We start from the raw sequence: 18,450 nt of genomic DNA on the forward strand, positions 1-18,450 counted from the left end.
GTTTAATTATCGCCGGCGCGTTATCTAAGGTGTACCGCGTGGAGGTGGCACGGTCGGATATCCACCTCTTAAAAAATAAACATATATAAAATGTTTTATATTAGATTACGTCATTATAAAATATATTGACATGAACATTTATATAATATTAACATTTATATAATATTATTTTAGTGAAACATACTTTGCATACAATGAAAGTGTCAATGCAATATCTGATAAAATAAATGTAGCAGTGACTACAACACATGAAATGGCGCATCAATGGCTTAGTAATGTAGTCACTCCATTATGATGGTCTCAGATATGGTTAAGTGAAAGATTTGTGACGTATTTCGAACTATATATTCTCAATCAGGTTCATTATTGCAAGTTTTGTTTGAATGTAGGTAAGCACTTTCGCAAAAACGCTTCTTAAATTCAATATACTATAACACAGTTAAATCATTCATGATTTACTATATGAAAAACTATTGTATCTCTCTGGTCGTAGTAATCTCTCCAATAATTTCTAATAATTTTAGATTATGACTATTTAAGAATTTAAAAACAGATTTAAAACACATTTCTCTAAAAACATTGATATTATTACATGTCGTAGTAACTGATACTTTATTATTAATTTTTAATATTGAATTTTTTAATTTCAATCCAATTTTAATTAATTGAAATTAAAACTTATGTATATTTCAGATGTTCGTTGATTGGCGAATAATGGAATACTTTGTCGTTCATGATCAGCGAACAATTCTTCATAAAGATATTGATATGAATGTAAACTCAATTATATTAGAAGTTAATAGACCCGAAGAAATTAAATCACTTTTCTTTGACTCCAGTTACGGCAAGGGTAAGATAGTGTAAATAAATCATCCTCAAATTTCTGAACATGAGATGATCTAAAGTAAAAAAAACAATAAAATAAAATATATTTTTTACTGTTAAAATGTACTCTTTATTACAATGCTCAATTTCTTTTATTAGCTATGTTCACAAATTTATAGATGCTAATTTATAGATGTAGTTTATCACATATCGACTTTTGTATTTATTTATTATCATTTCAGCGCCCGCTATAGTGCGCATGTTACAACATATAATTACTGATGAGGTTTTTCGAAATGGTCTTATTAAATATTTGCATACGCAGTAAGTAATATATTTATCTACCAATTTTTTACTGAAATTCAGTGTAATAGTAATTCAACTTAAAAGTAAAAAGTTTAAACTGATGTTTCTCGTTATTTTTATCGCTAAATTGTTCATATAATAAATCTATCAATAAAACATAATATAAGTGAAACTATTTTTTACATTTTTAATTGAACAATATTTTACATTTTTCAATAAACAACACAACTATTTAATAATTATCAGAAAATAAAAAATTTTCTACTAAAACTTTTAAACAAAAATAACTTATAAAATGATATAAATAGAATGCGTTTACAGATAATCCCTAAGAATTTTAGAAAATATTTTCTAATCTTATTCAGAATAAAAAAAATTAATCATTATTACATTTTCAATGCTTCGGTATAAGATATTTGACAGTATTAATTGTAGATTTATCAATATTTATATAACTTATTGCATTATAATTCTCTTAACAAATCTATCTTTCATCTTTTATAAGTTAGGCAGTTCAGTTTGGCTACTTCCGATGATTTATGGAACGCTTTGCAAGCAGTGCTAGATAAATCAGATGTGCCGCATAATGTTTATAGATTGAAAGAGGTAATGGATACTTGGATAAAACAATCGGATTTCCCTATAGTACATGTGACTCGAAAGAAAGCTACCAATGAGATAATACTAACGCAAGAACATTTTGTGTGTGTGTGTTTCGAAAAATGAAGGTGAGAACGTCAATGATAATAAATAGTGGATACCTTTGACTTTTGCTACGCAAACAAATCCTGATTTTTCTAATACCTTACCCACTCATTGGCTAAAACCGCAAGATCGATATATAACGATTGATGGAATTGATTCAAATGATTGGATTATCGACAATTTACAACAAACGGGTGAGTCTTTAATATATACAAAATAAATTAAAATATTGATAGACCATAAGGAGCCAAACGCGGATGTAAGGCGTGTTCTTTTTAAATCATTATCCAAGAGAACGATCAAATTAAACGGTCATCTTTAATACCAAACGTTTCGGACTCAATTCGAGCCTTCTTCAGTGATTCTGAACAAAACAAAAAAGAACCACATGAGATATATACATTAAAACGCAGTCAATCATAATAAAATACGGAAGAAACATAGTCATCATACGTGCATGATCGTTGAGAGAAAACGCGAGCTCATCAAGGCAAGTCAACTCGAAGGAAGCCAGACATACATGGTTCTTTAAACGGTGCAAGGCGCAAAAAGCAATGCACTAAACAAATAAATATAATATGAAAACGTCGTAAAAAAAAAAAAAAAAAAAAAAAAAAATAGTCAAAAATATGCAACTATAGCTCACTCGGCATCGAGAAGACGTGACAAAGACGAACACGAACACTTTGCGCGCACATAGCCGATTAGACAACAGATTTAACTGCCAACGGTGAAAAGGCAGTTACGCGTAATCAATAATAACAATACCGCATGTACAGAGGACGAAAGCAATCAACGTACAACAATCGCAATCAAATCTTCGATATATTATCGATTATCAATAGACAAGAAGCATTCAGCTTTAAGGTGTCGTTCTGGAGATTTAATGCATTTCTTTGACGTTTAATATGGATCATCTCCGATATCAATCTCCTCCCCAGAAATGCCTCCTCATCCAAAATCTCAACGCCATCAAAATCGAGCGTGTGATCCAGAGCTCTGTGTTCGGCAATGACAGACGTGAGGTTCTTTTTATGTTCCTTGAGCCTGGTCTTCAACAAACGTCCCGTTTGTCCCACATAAGAAGCGTTGCAATCCATGCAGTTGATCTTATAGACTATGTTGTTGCGAGAGTCCTTATCTAACCTGTCTTTGCCAACTTTAATGAAACGGCGCAAATTATTTATTCCAGTGTAGGAAAGTTTCACCTCTAGATCTCTAATGCATTGTCGGAAACGTTCGGAAAAGTTCTTAACGTACGGAACATTGAAATATGAGATCCTCCCCCCTCCACCCACACCGTCAACCTCATTGTTATCTACAGTCAAAGTATTATCCAATCTATTGTTGAATCTATGCAATAAAATATTAAGTCGGTCAACAATTGTGCTGAAAATAAAAGGGAGAGGATACCCATTATTCAAGAGAATGTCAATAATGAATTCGAAATTCTCCTTATGAAATCTCGGATGAGAAAGCCGAAAAACTTTATCGGTTAGACCGATTATCGTGCCCCTCTTTTGGCAAAGGGGGTGTCGCGACTCAAAGTGGAAGTATCTCCCCGAAAAAGTCGGTTTATGAAACCAGTTGAAATAAATAAGTCCATGCTCTAAAATAATGGTGACGTCAAGGAAATTCAGGCGATTGTCGACACCCTCCTCCATGGTGAACTGCATCCTTGTGTGGAACGAGTTGAACGTGTTCAGAATGGTGTTAAGCATTGAGGAGGGAGCCGCCAACACAACGTCGTCAACATATCTAAAGCAGAATGGGAGATCCACTGGTAGAGTCGCGATGGCCTTCGACTCTAGATCTTGGAGCGTGATATCAGCGATAATCGGCGAAAGAGGAGAGCCCATGGGTGTGCCAAATGTTTGTTGATAGCAGACGCCGTTGAACATAAAAAATGTAGAGTTCAAGACGAAGCGAACTGCTGTTAAAAACTCATCACGAGGTATCTGACAATTGCCTCCTATATAGTCCCATCTATTCGACAGGCTATCAATCGCCAGATCCAACGGTATATTCGTGAATAATGAGATGACGTCTAACGAGATCAATTTTATATTGTCATCAATACGTCTGCCATTCAGTCTATCCACCACTTGAGCGCTGTTAATAACTTGGCTGTCCGGTCGCGGAACAGACTTGTAAATAATATCGTGTAAAAACTTGGCGAGACCATAGAGTGGTGTGTTCTTACATGAGACTATAACACGTAAAGGGTTGTTTTTCTTATGAATTTTTGGCAGCCCATAAGCCCTCGGTAAGACACCATCTGTACAATTCAAAGATCTATATTTCGCAACGGAGATGTAATCGCGCGATCTCCACCTCACTAAGAGATCATGAAGATTGCTAGTTAATTTTTTAATCGGACTCTTGTTCAATACTTTATACGTATTTTCATCCGCTAGCAGAACTGACATGTTGGAGAGATAGTCGTCCTTATTCAACGCGACTGTTATATTACCCTTATCTGCTCTAGTGAACAGAATGTCCGGATTGTCTCTTGTGAATTTTTTGGTGGCGTTAAGTGACTTTAGAATAACTTTATCAGAAGGAGACCTGTGTAGGATGGAATTGTGAAAGCTATTTATTATCGGAAAAGATCTCTTCCTCACCATCGTGCGAACCTCTGTGGGCAGTTTATTGATATTGAACTCCACACTCTTTAATAAATCGACAATAGTTCTTTCTTTGTCAACAACCGGCAAACAAAATTTCTCTCCCAGTTGTAATAGGAGTTGTACTACTTCAGGTATGATCGAAGAAGACAAATTAACGAACCATTCCTTTCTTAGTTCAGAGAAAGAAGAAACACGTGGTGAGAAAGAAGAAGGATCAATGTCGATGAAAATGGGCGAGGAAGAAGGATGAGGGTTAAAGGAAAAATTCACACCCGTGGATTTTGACAAAGGTTGGCCAACATGAGGCGTCAAATCCAAGGCATGGCCATCCGGAAGCGCACAAAAATAACGAATAGGACGAATATCCCTCTGCATTTCCTTGAATTTCTTATTTAACAGCCAATTAAACTTCCTGTCTAAATTTACACTTTCACGGAGATAGAACGCACGCTGAAATACATTCTGTCTAGCAAAAAAATTGTTGCAAAAAGATATTGGTAAGCTGTTGGCTATGGAACGAACCACAACAAACAACTCGCGGCGTAATGCTCGGATGTGTCTATGCGCATCACTAATTTCATTCCTTAGTATATCTCTAATGAACTTGGCTCTCAAAATAGTATGTCGTCTACGCGATACGGAATGGTGTAGGTCATTATGATAACGCATACAAAAATTTAAATGCTGCGGCACTAAATTATGACTAATACATTTCCTCAAAAAAATAATGCGTAAACTTAATCTGGATAACTGTTTGCTAATTAAAATCCATTTCTTTAAATACGATACAGTCCCACAACCAAAATAGAAACTAATAAATTTGAAAAAAATTGAAAAGCGCATATTTTCAGCCAGCGCAGTAATAAAATAAAAATAAAAAATATAAATAAAATTAAAGGCTCTCGAAATTAACAAAATAAATTAAAATATTGATAGACCATAAGGAGCCAAACGCGGATGTAAGGCGTGTTCTTTTTAAATCATTATCCAAGAGAACGATCAAATTAAACGGTCATCTTTAATACCAAACGTTTCGGACTCAATTCGAGCCTTCTTCAGTGATTCTGAACAAAACAAAAAAGAACCACATGAGATATATACATTAAAACGCAGTCAATCATAATAAAATACGGAAGAAACATAGTCATCATACGTGCATGATCGTTGAGAGAAAACGCGAGCTCATCAAGGCAAGTCAACTCGAAGGAAGCCAGACATACATGGTTCTTTAAACGGTGCAAGGCGCAAAAAGCAATGCACTAAACAAATAAATATAATATGAAAACGTCGTAAAAAAAAAAAAAAAAAAAAAAAAAAAATAGTCAAAAATATGCAACTATAGCTCACTCGGCATCGAGAAGACGTGACAAAGACGAACACGAACACTTTGCGCGCACATAGCCGATTAGACAACAGATTTAACTGCCAACGGTGAAAAGGCAGTTACGCGTAATCAATAATAACAATACCGCATGTACAGAGGACGAAAGCAATCAACGTACAACAATCGCAATCAAATCTTCGATATATTATCGATTATCGATAGACAAGAAGCATTCAGCTTTAAGGTGTCGTTCTGGAGATTTAATGCATTTCTTTGACGTTTAATATGGATCATCTCCGATATCAATCTCCTCCCCAGAAATGCCTCCTCATCCAAAATCTCAACGCCATCAAAATCGAGCGTGTGATCCAGAGCTCTGTGTTCGGCAATGACAGACGTGAGGTTCTTTTTATGTTCCTTGAGCCTGGTCTTCAACAAACGTCCCGTTTGTCCCACATAAGAAGCGTTGCAATCCATGCAGTTGATCTTATAGACTATGTTGTTGCGAGAGTCCTTATCTAACCTGTCTTTGCCAACTTTAATGAAACGGCGCAAATTATTTATTCCAGTGTAGGAAAGTTTCACCTCTAGACCTCTAGTCCTCTTGACATTCTCTTGAATAATGGGTATCCTCTCCCTTTTATTTTCAGCACAATTGTTGACCGACTTAATATTTTATTGCATAGATTCAACAATAGATTGGATAATACTTTGACTGTAGATAACAATGAGGTTGACGGTGTGGGTGGAGGGGGGAGGATCTCATATTTCAATGTTCCGTACGTTAAGAACTTTTCCGAACGTTTCCGACAATGCGTTAGAGATCTAGAGGTGAAACTTTCCTACACTGGAATAAATAATTTGCGCCGTTTCATTAAAGTTGGCAAAGACAGGTTAGATAAGGACTCTCGCAACAACATAGTCTATAAGATCAACTGCATGGATTGCAACGCTTCTTATGTGGGACAAACGGGACGTTTGTTGAAGACCAGGCTCAAGGAACATAAAAAGAACCTCACGTCTGTCATTGCCGAACACAGAGCTCTGGATCACACGCTCGATTTTGATGGCGTTGAGATTTTGGATGAGGAGGCATTTCTGGGGAGGAGATTGATATCGGAGATGATCCATATTAAACGTCAAAGAAATGCATTAAATCTCCAGAACGACACCTTAAAGCTGAATGCTTCTTGTCTATCGATAATCGATAATATATCGAAGATTTGATTGCGATTGTTGTACGTTGATTGCTTTCGTCCTCTGTACATGCGGTATTGTTATTATTGATTACGCGTAACTGCCTTTTCACCGTTGGCAGTTAAATCTGTTGTCTAATCGGCTATGTGCGCGCAAAGTGTTCGTGTTCGTCTTTGTCACGTCTTCTCGATGCCGAGTGAGCTATAGTTGCATATTTTTGACTATTTTTTTTTTTTTTTTTTTTTTTTTTTACGACGTTTTCATATTATATTTATTTGTTTAGTGCATTGCTTTTTGCGCCTTGCACCGTTTAAAGAACCATGTATGTCTGGCTTCCTTCGAGTTGACTTGCCTTGATGAGCTCGCGTTTTCTCTCAACGATCATGCACGTATGATGACTATGTTTCTTCCGTATTTTATTATGATTGACTGCGTTTTAATGTATATATCTCATGTGGTTCTTTTTTGTTTTGTTCAGAATCACTGAAGAAGGCTCGAATTGAGTTCGAAACGTTTGGTATTAAAGATGACCGTTTAATTTGATCGTTCTCTTGGATAATGATTTAAAAAGAACACGTCTTACATCCGCGTTTGGCTCCTTATGGCCTATCAATATTTTAATTTATTTTGTTAATTTCGAGAGCCTTTAATTTTATTTATATTTTTTATTTTTACTTTAATATATACTTTAATATTAATTTAATATAAAATTTTTAAATACGGATTTACTTTTCTATTCATGGAGACCAGTAATCATTAAATTTATAATTAATAATTTATCATTATTGTTACATATTTTTAATTTCTATTTATTTTCTATAAATTTTTATTTTTATCTTTATTTTGTACATACTCTTTATAATATTTACATTTATAATGTATAATATAAATTTATTTACATTTATAATAATATTTACATTTGTAATGAGTAATATAAATTTTATGTTTTGATCTTCGATCTCAAAGTTCAACAACTTATACTGATTTGCTTTTTTAAAATTACATAAATTTGAATTACTTACAAAGCAAAGTTAAAAACGTTGAAAAATGTCTCTTTCAATGCTTACCACACGATTTGGTGAAGGAATTTTTTGTACTTAATAAACAGAGACTCACATCCTTTGATGTCAGTGTAAAAAACATCTTGATCAAGAAGTTCAACAATTTGAAATTAAAATACAACACTTGTAGGCAGCCTTTTTCAAACATCGATAAGTCTAAGTGGTTTGTGAACCTAAGCAGCAAAAACATACCAGACACGGTTTCTGATTTGTTGAGCCTCGGTGACAGTTTTGCATTGCCTATTGTACAAGATCACAATAATGATCGTACTAATTACGTTCTGGATGTCGTCAAAAACTTTGAAGAAAAGAGTAATATTTTACCCACTGATTCCATTGAAATAACCAGGATTTCCGTGGCAAACATTCTCCAAAGGTTCCTCTCCACCAAGACACATATTAATTATGGTGACAGATACATCCTTAACTTATTTAACGCTTCTAAGAGATTTTTACGCGATAATAACGATATTATGGTCACGAGAGCTGACAAGGGTCAGATTACCGTGGCTATGGATAAAAAAGATTACTTTGACAATATGGACATGCTGCTGAAGGACCAAACCACGTACAAAGAATTAAAAAAGGACCCTTTAAACAAATTAACTAGCAGAATCAATGGGTTAGTCAAATCTTGGTTCACTAATAACTTGATAACCGAAATGACGTATAAGCATTTAAATTGCACGAACGGTAATTTACTGCGTTGTTATGGTCTGCCGAAGATCCATAAGGATGGTTTTCCGTTGAGAGTTATTGTATCAGCTCTGGGAAGCCCGGTATATAACATCTCGAGATACATCCACAACATCTTATATAAATCAATAAAGAAACCAAATTCTTACGTCAAAGATGGTTGGTCCTTTGCTGATAATATAAAGAACACAGTTATCAGTGAAGAGAATGTCATGGTTTCTCTGGATGTAACGTCTCTATTTACAAATGTTCCCAAAGAGCTAGTTATTAACGCCATAAGAAGGCGTTGGGATGACATTTCGAAAAATACTAAATTTAACTTATTTCAATTTTTGTTTGCTGTAGAGACGATTTTAGATTCAACCTGCTTTTCATTTAACGGACGTTTTTATGAACAGATCTTCGGCAGTCCTATGGGTTCTCCATTGTCACCTATCCTGGCTGATATGGTGATGGACGACTTGGAGACATATTGCTTAGACTCATTAAGTTTTACTGTACCTACGTATTATAGATTTGTAGACGACGTTTTTGCAATAGTACCACGTGAAAGAATTAATGAAATTTTAAGAAGCTTTAATAACTATCATGAACGCTTGAAATTTACATATGAAATTGAAGCTGATTCATCGATTAGTTTTTTGAACGTCAAAGTCATTCGGTCCGGGAATACTCTGATTACTAACTGGTTTAGGAAACCGACATGGTCAGGAAGGTACATTAACTATCATTCTAACCACCCGTTAAAATATAAAATCAACACTATATATAATTTAGTTGACCATGCTATTCTATTATCTAACGACTGCTTCTGGCAAGAAAATATCAAATTAGTATTTGACACTTTAATCAGTAATTGTTTTCCTGAACATATAATACACAGACACATTCAAAAAAGAGTTAATTTTTTAAATAATCGTGATCTTAATGATACAGTTGACGTGAACCTTGCTGGTTCTGGCAAGACTCAATTTATTTCAATATCATATGTGGAGAATTCGAGTCATGATTTGTATCGCCTTCTGAAAAATAGCGGTTTTAACGTCGTCTACAAAATAACTAAAAAACTAAATAATTTAATTAGACGTGGTAAAGATAATTTACAGAATAATGATAAGACAGGTGTTGTATATAAATTAAATTGTAAAGATTGCAATTTGTCATACATCGGGCAAACAAAAAGACATTTATGTACGCGATTAAAAGAACATTGCAACAATATAAAATTACACGAATCTAATCATTCGGTTATTAGCAAACATAGATTAGAATTTAGACACGATTTTGACTGGTCGAAACCTAATATTTTGCATAACGAAAAATATGTTCGAAAGAGAGAAATTGCTGAGATGTTTTTCATCAAAAAATTTAATAATAATTTAATCAACCTACAGAAAGACACAGATAATTTAAATAATATTTACGATAAAATAATAAAGGTCACATAGTCCCGTCTCATAGTGTTTGTTTTTAGTCTCTTGACGAAGTCTCTCACGGACACATCAATTTCTCTCTAATTTAAATCTTTTCATAAATAACGTTTTGTTAATGTGATTTGTGCAATTTATAAGATCATTGTCTATGCCGTTCTTCTGATTTTTTTGGCTTCGGTATACTAACATTGTTACATTTTAATTTGTTGAGCGTGTTATATATTGAAACTGTCAATTAATTTATCAATTTATAATCTTTGCAGTATGTACTTGATAAGGATCACAACCATATGGTCGAAACGTCGTAATAATAAACTAAATTTCTGGCTAGTTTGGTCGACTACAATTTTTCTACAATCCTTTAATAATTTGAAATTACTTATTAGTAATATAATTACTTAAGATGAAAAAATATATGTACACGTATATGAACGCGCACGTGTTTGAGCGTGTTTGATTTTGTATATCAAACATACATTGATTTTTCATATCAATTGTAAACCGTTATAAAATTAAAATTATTATATAATTTTTCTAGTCATATATGCTCAAACTTTTGGAAGGACTTATTAAGAACGTAGGATATGAAGAAGATCCTACCGAGAATGATCTTATGAAACTTAAAAGAATTGGAGCTTTAAAATGGGCATGTACTTTCGGTCATTCTGAATGCAAGAACATGGCCACTGTTAAACTGAATAAATATTTCACAGATCCTACGACACATAAGTAATTTTGTTCTAGTCATTAAATTCTAATTAGGTCTAATAAATTATTATAAAAATACATATGACATAAATTAATAAATTAATAAGTTAACAAATTAATAGAATTTTAGACACACACACACACACACACACACACACACACACACACACACACACACGCACGCACGCACGCACGCACGCACGCACGCACGCACGCACGCACGCATGCACGCACGCACGCACGCACGCACGCACACGCACACACACGCACACACACACACGCACGCACGCACGTACGCACGCGCGCACGCACACACACACGCACACACACACACACATACCAGGTTTTCAGCCCGCGCCAAGCGCGGGCTTCAAAGTCTGATTTTTGTCTAATTTTTTTAAATATTATATATCTTTTCTTTTTTTGCGCTCGCCGAAAAGTTTTCTTTAATAATATATATTAATAATCTATTTTTAAATCTTTAAATTTAATACATTATTTAATCTTTTAATTTATTCTTTACATATACAGGGTGTCCCATTTTAATCCATCCAATCGAATATCTCGAAAACCAAGCTTGAAAGAGAAAAATGTTTCAGACAAAAGTTGTATGATTTCTAGGGGGACATAAGATGGTACCATTGATTTGACCTTGAAGAGTTATTTGAAGGTCACATGAAGGTCACCTTCAATTTCTTAAATGGAATCTACATTTTCTCATTACATATTCTTGTAGCTTATCTCGAGAGCTTTCCAAAACACTATAATAAAATATTTTTTTATTGAGTACTTTTCGAGTTATGAAGCTTGAAATCATTTCTTAATTTAACATAAACCGTAATATATCTAGTAAAATATTCATTTTTCGATTATCTTGCTTTAATACTTTTATGTACAAAATAATGAGAGGAATCAATTGGTGTAAAGAAAACACATAGTTATTTTTAAGAAAAAATATGTAATTTGCAATTAACAATTACATATTTTTTCTTTGAAACAACTATGTGTTTTCTTTACACCAATTGATTCCTCTCATTATTTTGTACATAAAAGTATTAAAGCAAGATAATCGAAAAATGAATATTTTACTAGATATATTACGGTTTATGTTAAATTAAGAAATGATTTCAAGCTTTATAACTCGAAAAGTACTCAATAAAAAAATATTTTATTATAGTGTTTTGGAAAGCTCTCGAGATAAGCTACAAGAATATGTAATGTAGATTCCATTTAAGAAATTGAAGGTGACCTTCATGTGACCTTCAAATAACTCTTCAAGGTCAAACCAATGGTACCATCTTATGTCCCCCTAGAAACCATACAACTTTTGTCTGAAACATTTTTCTCTTTCAAGCTTGGTTTTCGAGATATTCGATTGGATGGATTAAAATGGGACACCCTGTATATGCTCCGACAGACTAAGTCTGCGCTGTACGAAAATCCACCCTCTTTTTTTTAAATTGTTCTTTTCCTTCCGGATATCACATACTTCAAATTTCTCAATTCACAAAATCTCTCTGTGTATGACATTTTTTGTAAAACATTTTTGACCTTTTCTAATGAGATGTCCTTGATTGCTAAATTCATCAATCTTAATTTTTACACTTTCTTTTTTGGTTGCTCTCGAAAATGCCACATAAAGTTGACCATGAACAAATACGGGATGTGGCAAATATATTCCAACTTTTTCCAAAGTTTGTCCTTGGGATTTATTAATTGTCATAGCACATGACATCCGAATTGATATTGATATTTGCGAAATTTTGGTACCAATCTCTGGTAAAAATCGGTCTACAAATCCGAATGCGTGCGTAAAAATCAGGCCATAAATGCGCATGCGCTACGGTGGACGCGGGGGTGGTTGCGTTCGTCCGTAATCTAATTGAAATAGATTTTCAAATAAACATTGTTTCTAACTTGCACAATGCCCCCCAGTAGTTATCCTCGTAAAATTTACAAAATTTAGGCGAACGTCCATGGGATTTTTATTTCTAAAAACCTCCTAGTAATCATCTCCCAAAGATTTGCGAAATTTGGGTACTAATTACGTAAAAATCGGTCCATAAATGCGCATGCGCGTTGGTGGTTGCGTGGGTGGGTCAATGCCTTAAAAATCATATAGCAGCCTTCCCCGAAAAATTTGCAAAATTTTGATACCTGTTTCATCCAAATCGATTCATAAATGTGAGAGTAGTTTGCGATCAGACAGACAGACGGACGGCACTTATATATATAGATGTGTGTGTGTGTGTGTGTGTGTGTGTGTGTGTGTGTGTGTGTGTGTGTCATACACACACATTGGTTTTTTTATATATATTATACAATTTCTTCAAATTTAAAAGAATGGATATATTGTAAAGGCTTGATGGAAGCAAACGCTTCTACTTGGAATAAGTTACACGATGTGTGTGTATAGTAAATACATCAGACAGAAAGGTTTTGACGTACTTGTTTTGCTCTGAAAATTCTGATATTCTGATATAATTAATTTTCTGAACATATCTGTACCGAAAAATACAATGCCAAATTTTGATTACTATGTAATTTATATTTCTATTATCAAGAAACACGCAAAGAATGTAGTGATCGACTATATATTAACAAATTATAAAAAAATTATTCCAAGGTATTTTATATTCATTGTTAAACATATATTGATTTTTGTATTTATTTATTATAAACCTTTTAATTTTTTTGTAGAAGGTACACTTTGAATATGGCATTAAATAATATAATTAACAACGTGTATTCTAAAGACAAACTTGAGGAAGTAAATTTTATTATTTTAAATTTTATATTTTTATTTATTTATATATAAATTTATTTATCTCTATTTTTATCAAAAATTGTAGGTTTTTTACTTTTTCGATCGAATGCTTGTTATCAAAAATTCATAATTTAAATGAAAAAATATTTTTAGTTTTATTAAATATATGTAATAAATGTATTTTCAAAAATTTGATGAAATGATATAAACAAAAGATGAGAATTTATTTCAAACAATAACAATAATTATATATTTTTCTATATGTTTTACATTGATTTAGTTAGCATATTAGTAGAGTGCTAAAACATTTAACTGAAGTCGTATTATATTTTATTATATAATATTGCATTAAATTTTTAATTAATATAAATATAATATGCTTTCAGATAAGCCAATTTGTAAGAAATGAATTTGAAGAGAACGTATTCAAATATGTTCAAGAAAAGATAACGAAGCACAAAGAATAGTTGGACATACTGGCCTCATTTCAACCATCTAATATAAAAGAAAAATTAAAATTATAAAACAATTATAATTAACTGTAACAATTGCAAGACGGATACATATATATGTTTATTTATTCCTGATATTAATTTTAAAATTTATCAGAAACTTTCTCTTTTTCTGTTTTTTAGTTGAGAATAAATTATAAAATATTATTTTACATTCCTTACATTAATATCTCTCTAACTTATTCTCCATAATTTTATTCTTTTTATTCAAATAATTATTTTTTCTGTTACACATATAATATAGATCTGTCTTCATATAATAAGTAAATTGAATTATAATTTATATGTATGTATATATATATAAAGTAACTGTTTATAGGATATATTTAATAGTAATGAAAAATAGACATTTTTTAAATAATTCGACGTAACACGTGCTGAATCATTTTGCTAACAAACACAATTATAGCTATTAGAATTTTATATGCGAAATAAAATGTAAGTTTTCATAAATAAGTAAGACAATATTATTTGATATATAAGTTATTGTACAGAATAAATATACTTTTGTTGATCTCTTAAAACATCATGAAATTATTGATATGATTTATAGATATGTAGTCTTAATTTATTTTTAGCTTTCAACCTTGCAAATCTTGTATAGTCTTGTGTAGTCTCGTATAATCTTATATAGATTGTAATTTACTTAGGAATTATTGTAGTAATTACTCTGGCATCATTATATTAATTATTGTGTAATTAATTTTTGTGTAATTTTTGTGCATTAGATAAATTAATTACAATGTAAATCCGCGTCTGGTTAATTTATTCTTTGTTTGTATTTATATTATTTATTTTTTATACATACAATTTATGCATACAATTAGCTTTATTAAGTTATACATACAATTAGCTTTTATGCAGAAAGAGAAAGTTTGTTGTTTTGAGATATTAGGATTCTAAACGAGAAAAATATACACGAATTGTATCAATAACGGTGATCTCCGACGGATCAAGTCTTATTAAAAAGAAAGATCGCGAGATCGCAAAGCGAGATATCTTCGGCGAAGCTATAAGCAATTTATTCCGTTCCGAATCCCCGTGGATGCAAATTATTATAATTGATTCCAGAAAAGAAATGATAAAACAAGTAGGAAAAATATGAAGATATGTGATCAGGTAGCTATAAAACTTTATTGGACGACATAATGCACGTTAGTAGTGCAATTATAAGGCATGTAAGGGCAACCCATCGTTCAACTTTAACCAGATATAATGAAAGAGTTCGTTGCCGATCAAGGTACTCATTACTTGACGGTTAATGTTTTAAGCAGATATTACGGAGATTTCGATAAGACACTACGAGTGTTATTTACTTTTCACCTTCTGGCAATCGGGTATACGTATAATCGAACATGTCGCTTTTAACCGAGATAAATTATTTTACCGTTAGATCTCTTTTATATTTTTTTCATCATCCGATTGTAGAAAGTTTGTCAAAAACTCATAATTAAAACGCGTTGTAATTTATATTCTTTGACATTTTTTAAACTGCTCTCTCTAAAAATAATATTCTCAAGAAGAAATCTTCGAGAGTTCTTCCTGGAAAGAGGCTATTCTGTACATCATCAGGAACTCGAAATATATTTCCAGGGTGTCTTTTGCAATTTAAAAATCTATCTCATCAGTACACGACTCGATATATAGAGACGATTCGCTGATCCAAATCCGATGCAATCGGCGGCGCCTAATCTCCGAAATCTCCAGGTTTCGCTCGCGAGAAAGATGTATGCGAAATGCAAAAGGATAGGCGTTTAGAATATACGACGTAGTGCATCTTCGATTGCGCGGGATTTGAATCTTTTTGAGGTCCTATTTGGATTTCAAATGCCGTAGACAGACCTGGGTAGACGCAGCTCGGCGTTTACTGCGGACTCGATCTTTTCATCTCTCAACCCTCTTCGCCCCACCCTCTTTTCTCTTTCCTTTGCCGCCATCGCATTTCGCTATCGTGTATCGATGGAACAACCGTAGATCTGGTACACTCGCTCCTGCGTGTCCCCGATTTCGGATAAGCATGAAAGATTCGATCGATCGGGCGCAGTCAAGACCGTGCACAAATTGCATGACATTGTGTGCAACCGAAGGCGAATTTGAAAGTTTTATACGGTATGATAAAATGAGCTTACGCGCCGATATCTCTCGTCGTTCGCGTGGCTTAAAAAGGAACGAAAAAAAAAAAAATAGGTTCACAGCCGGACGAATGCGATCGCTTCTCGTTTAACGGCGTGATATCGATGATGCATAAAACATTTCATGCGGCCAGCGACCGGCGTGGAACTCACTTTTAAATTCTTTTTTCACTTTTATATATACCATTTTACTTTTATTTGACGTTATTCATGACGGTTTTAAATCTGGAATAATAATAATAATAATAATAATTGCAATTGTAAGATTAGTAACTTGACGGCAATATAAAATAAATAAAGAAAAAATCAGTATAAGAAATTAAGCAAAGATGGAACTGCATAGATAATTGTACGGATAAAAGAGCAATTAAAAATGTTACAATCGTGCACTGAAGACTAAATCGTTGAAACGGATGCTTCTCCAGGTCGGCTCGAGTTATTTCTTTTCCGAAGAGTACTTTGGCTTTTTGCAGTTTTTCTGCATATTAATCAAAGAGTGCGCTTCATGATCTCAATATCCCTCATCGTGTCGAATTAACTCGTTGATGCAAGGGACGGAGAGAGGGAAAGAAAGGGCGATCTAATATCACAGGCCTGCGAGGTTTTTCTTTTTAAGATGAAATAGTGATTTCCGACGTAATTTTGTGAGCTGAATTCGAATCTGGCCGCCGAATTTGCGTAGCACGTCACGTTTTTGAGTAATTGTAATTGAATTGCTCAAAAATCGCTATTTTGGCAAATTTCTAATTGTCATAAATTTATCTCATAAATTTATTTCGAGGAAACCAAATTTTTTGAAATATTTCTGCCAATGGCATCGTATAATACTTTCTTTCAAATCCACTTTCGATTACCGCCGCACGATTTTTCTTCGCTGAGATATATAAGTATGACGTTGTAAGAAAATTTACGTTAAAGAAAATTTATATAGACATCAATATGGTAGATCCATGATGTTAAAAGTTGAAAAGACTAACATATGTCAGATTCGGTTGTCCAAAAAAGTATTGTAAAGAAATATCTAATACAGTTGTTACATATTTTGATACATTTTTCTAAATTTTATGCCTTTTTATTGTGATTCTATTCGTCATATTGGATGCGCCATTTTTAATTTCAAAAGGTGACAGAAGGTTAAAAAATGTATATTTTTATCCTAATTTTGATTCGTAGTAAAATAAAGAGGTGGCACGGTTGATTTATAATGGCTTATTCGATGTCCTATGCATGACCAGACTTATGACTTGTATATCTGAGCGAAAAAACTCGTGCGGCGGTAATCGAAAGTGGATTCGAAAGATGAAGGTGAGTACTATATGATGCCATTGACAGAAATATTTCAAAAAATTTGGGTTACTCACAATAAATTCATGAAATTGGCCAAAATAGCGATTTTTCGGCTATTCAACTACAAATAACTCAAAAACCTGACGTGCTACGCAAATTCGGAAGCCAGATTCGAATTCAGCGCACAAAATTACGTCAAAAATCACTATTACATCTTAAAAAGAAATTTTGACCCCCTTTTTTGCAGGCCTGTGTAATTTATAGTTAAATAGTCCAAAAATGGCTATTTCGGTCAATTTCATGAATTTATTACGGATGAATCTAATTTTTTAAAATATTTCTGCTAATGATATTGTATAGTATTAGTCTTCACCTTTCAAATATATTTTCGATTGTCGCTGCACGATTGTTCTTCGCTGAGATATACAAGTATGAAGTTATAAGAAAATTTACATTAAAGAAACTTTATGTGTAAGAATCAGTATGGCAGAACCGTATCATATCCGCCATCTTAAAACTTTATCTGTCAGGTTCGATTATCGAAAAAGTCCTGTAGAAATATATCTAATACAGTTGTTACACATTTTAATGAATTTTTTTACATTTCATGTCTTTTATTGTAATTCTATCCGCCATATTGGATCCACCATTTAAAAAAATAATAAGTGGCGTCCAAAAATTTATGTTTTTATGTTTCCAAATTTATGTTTTTATGTTTCCAAATTTTGATTCGCGATAAGATAGAAAGGTAGCACGATTGATTTGGAATGGTTTATTAGATCCCTATGCATGACCAGTCTTATGACTTGTATATCTGAGCGAAAAAAACTCGTGCGGCGGTAAATCCAAAGTGGATTCGAAAGATGA

At 32.9% G+C, this 18,450-nt stretch overlaps 1 pseudogene; it reads left to right on the forward strand.

Annotated features, from left to right (window-relative positions):
• Positions 1–242: 242 nt before the first annotated feature.
• LOC105251099 lies at positions 243–14,201 on the forward strand (annotated as a pseudogene).
• The last annotated feature ends 4,249 nt before the right edge of the window (positions 14,202–18,450 follow it).

Source organism: Camponotus floridanus, unplaced genomic scaffold, assembly GCF_003227725.1.
Source record: "Camponotus floridanus strain SB8 unplaced genomic scaffold, Cflo_v7.5 scaffold51, whole genome shotgun sequence".
Taxonomy (NCBI): Eukaryota; Metazoa; Arthropoda; class Insecta; order Hymenoptera; family Formicidae; genus Camponotus; species Camponotus floridanus.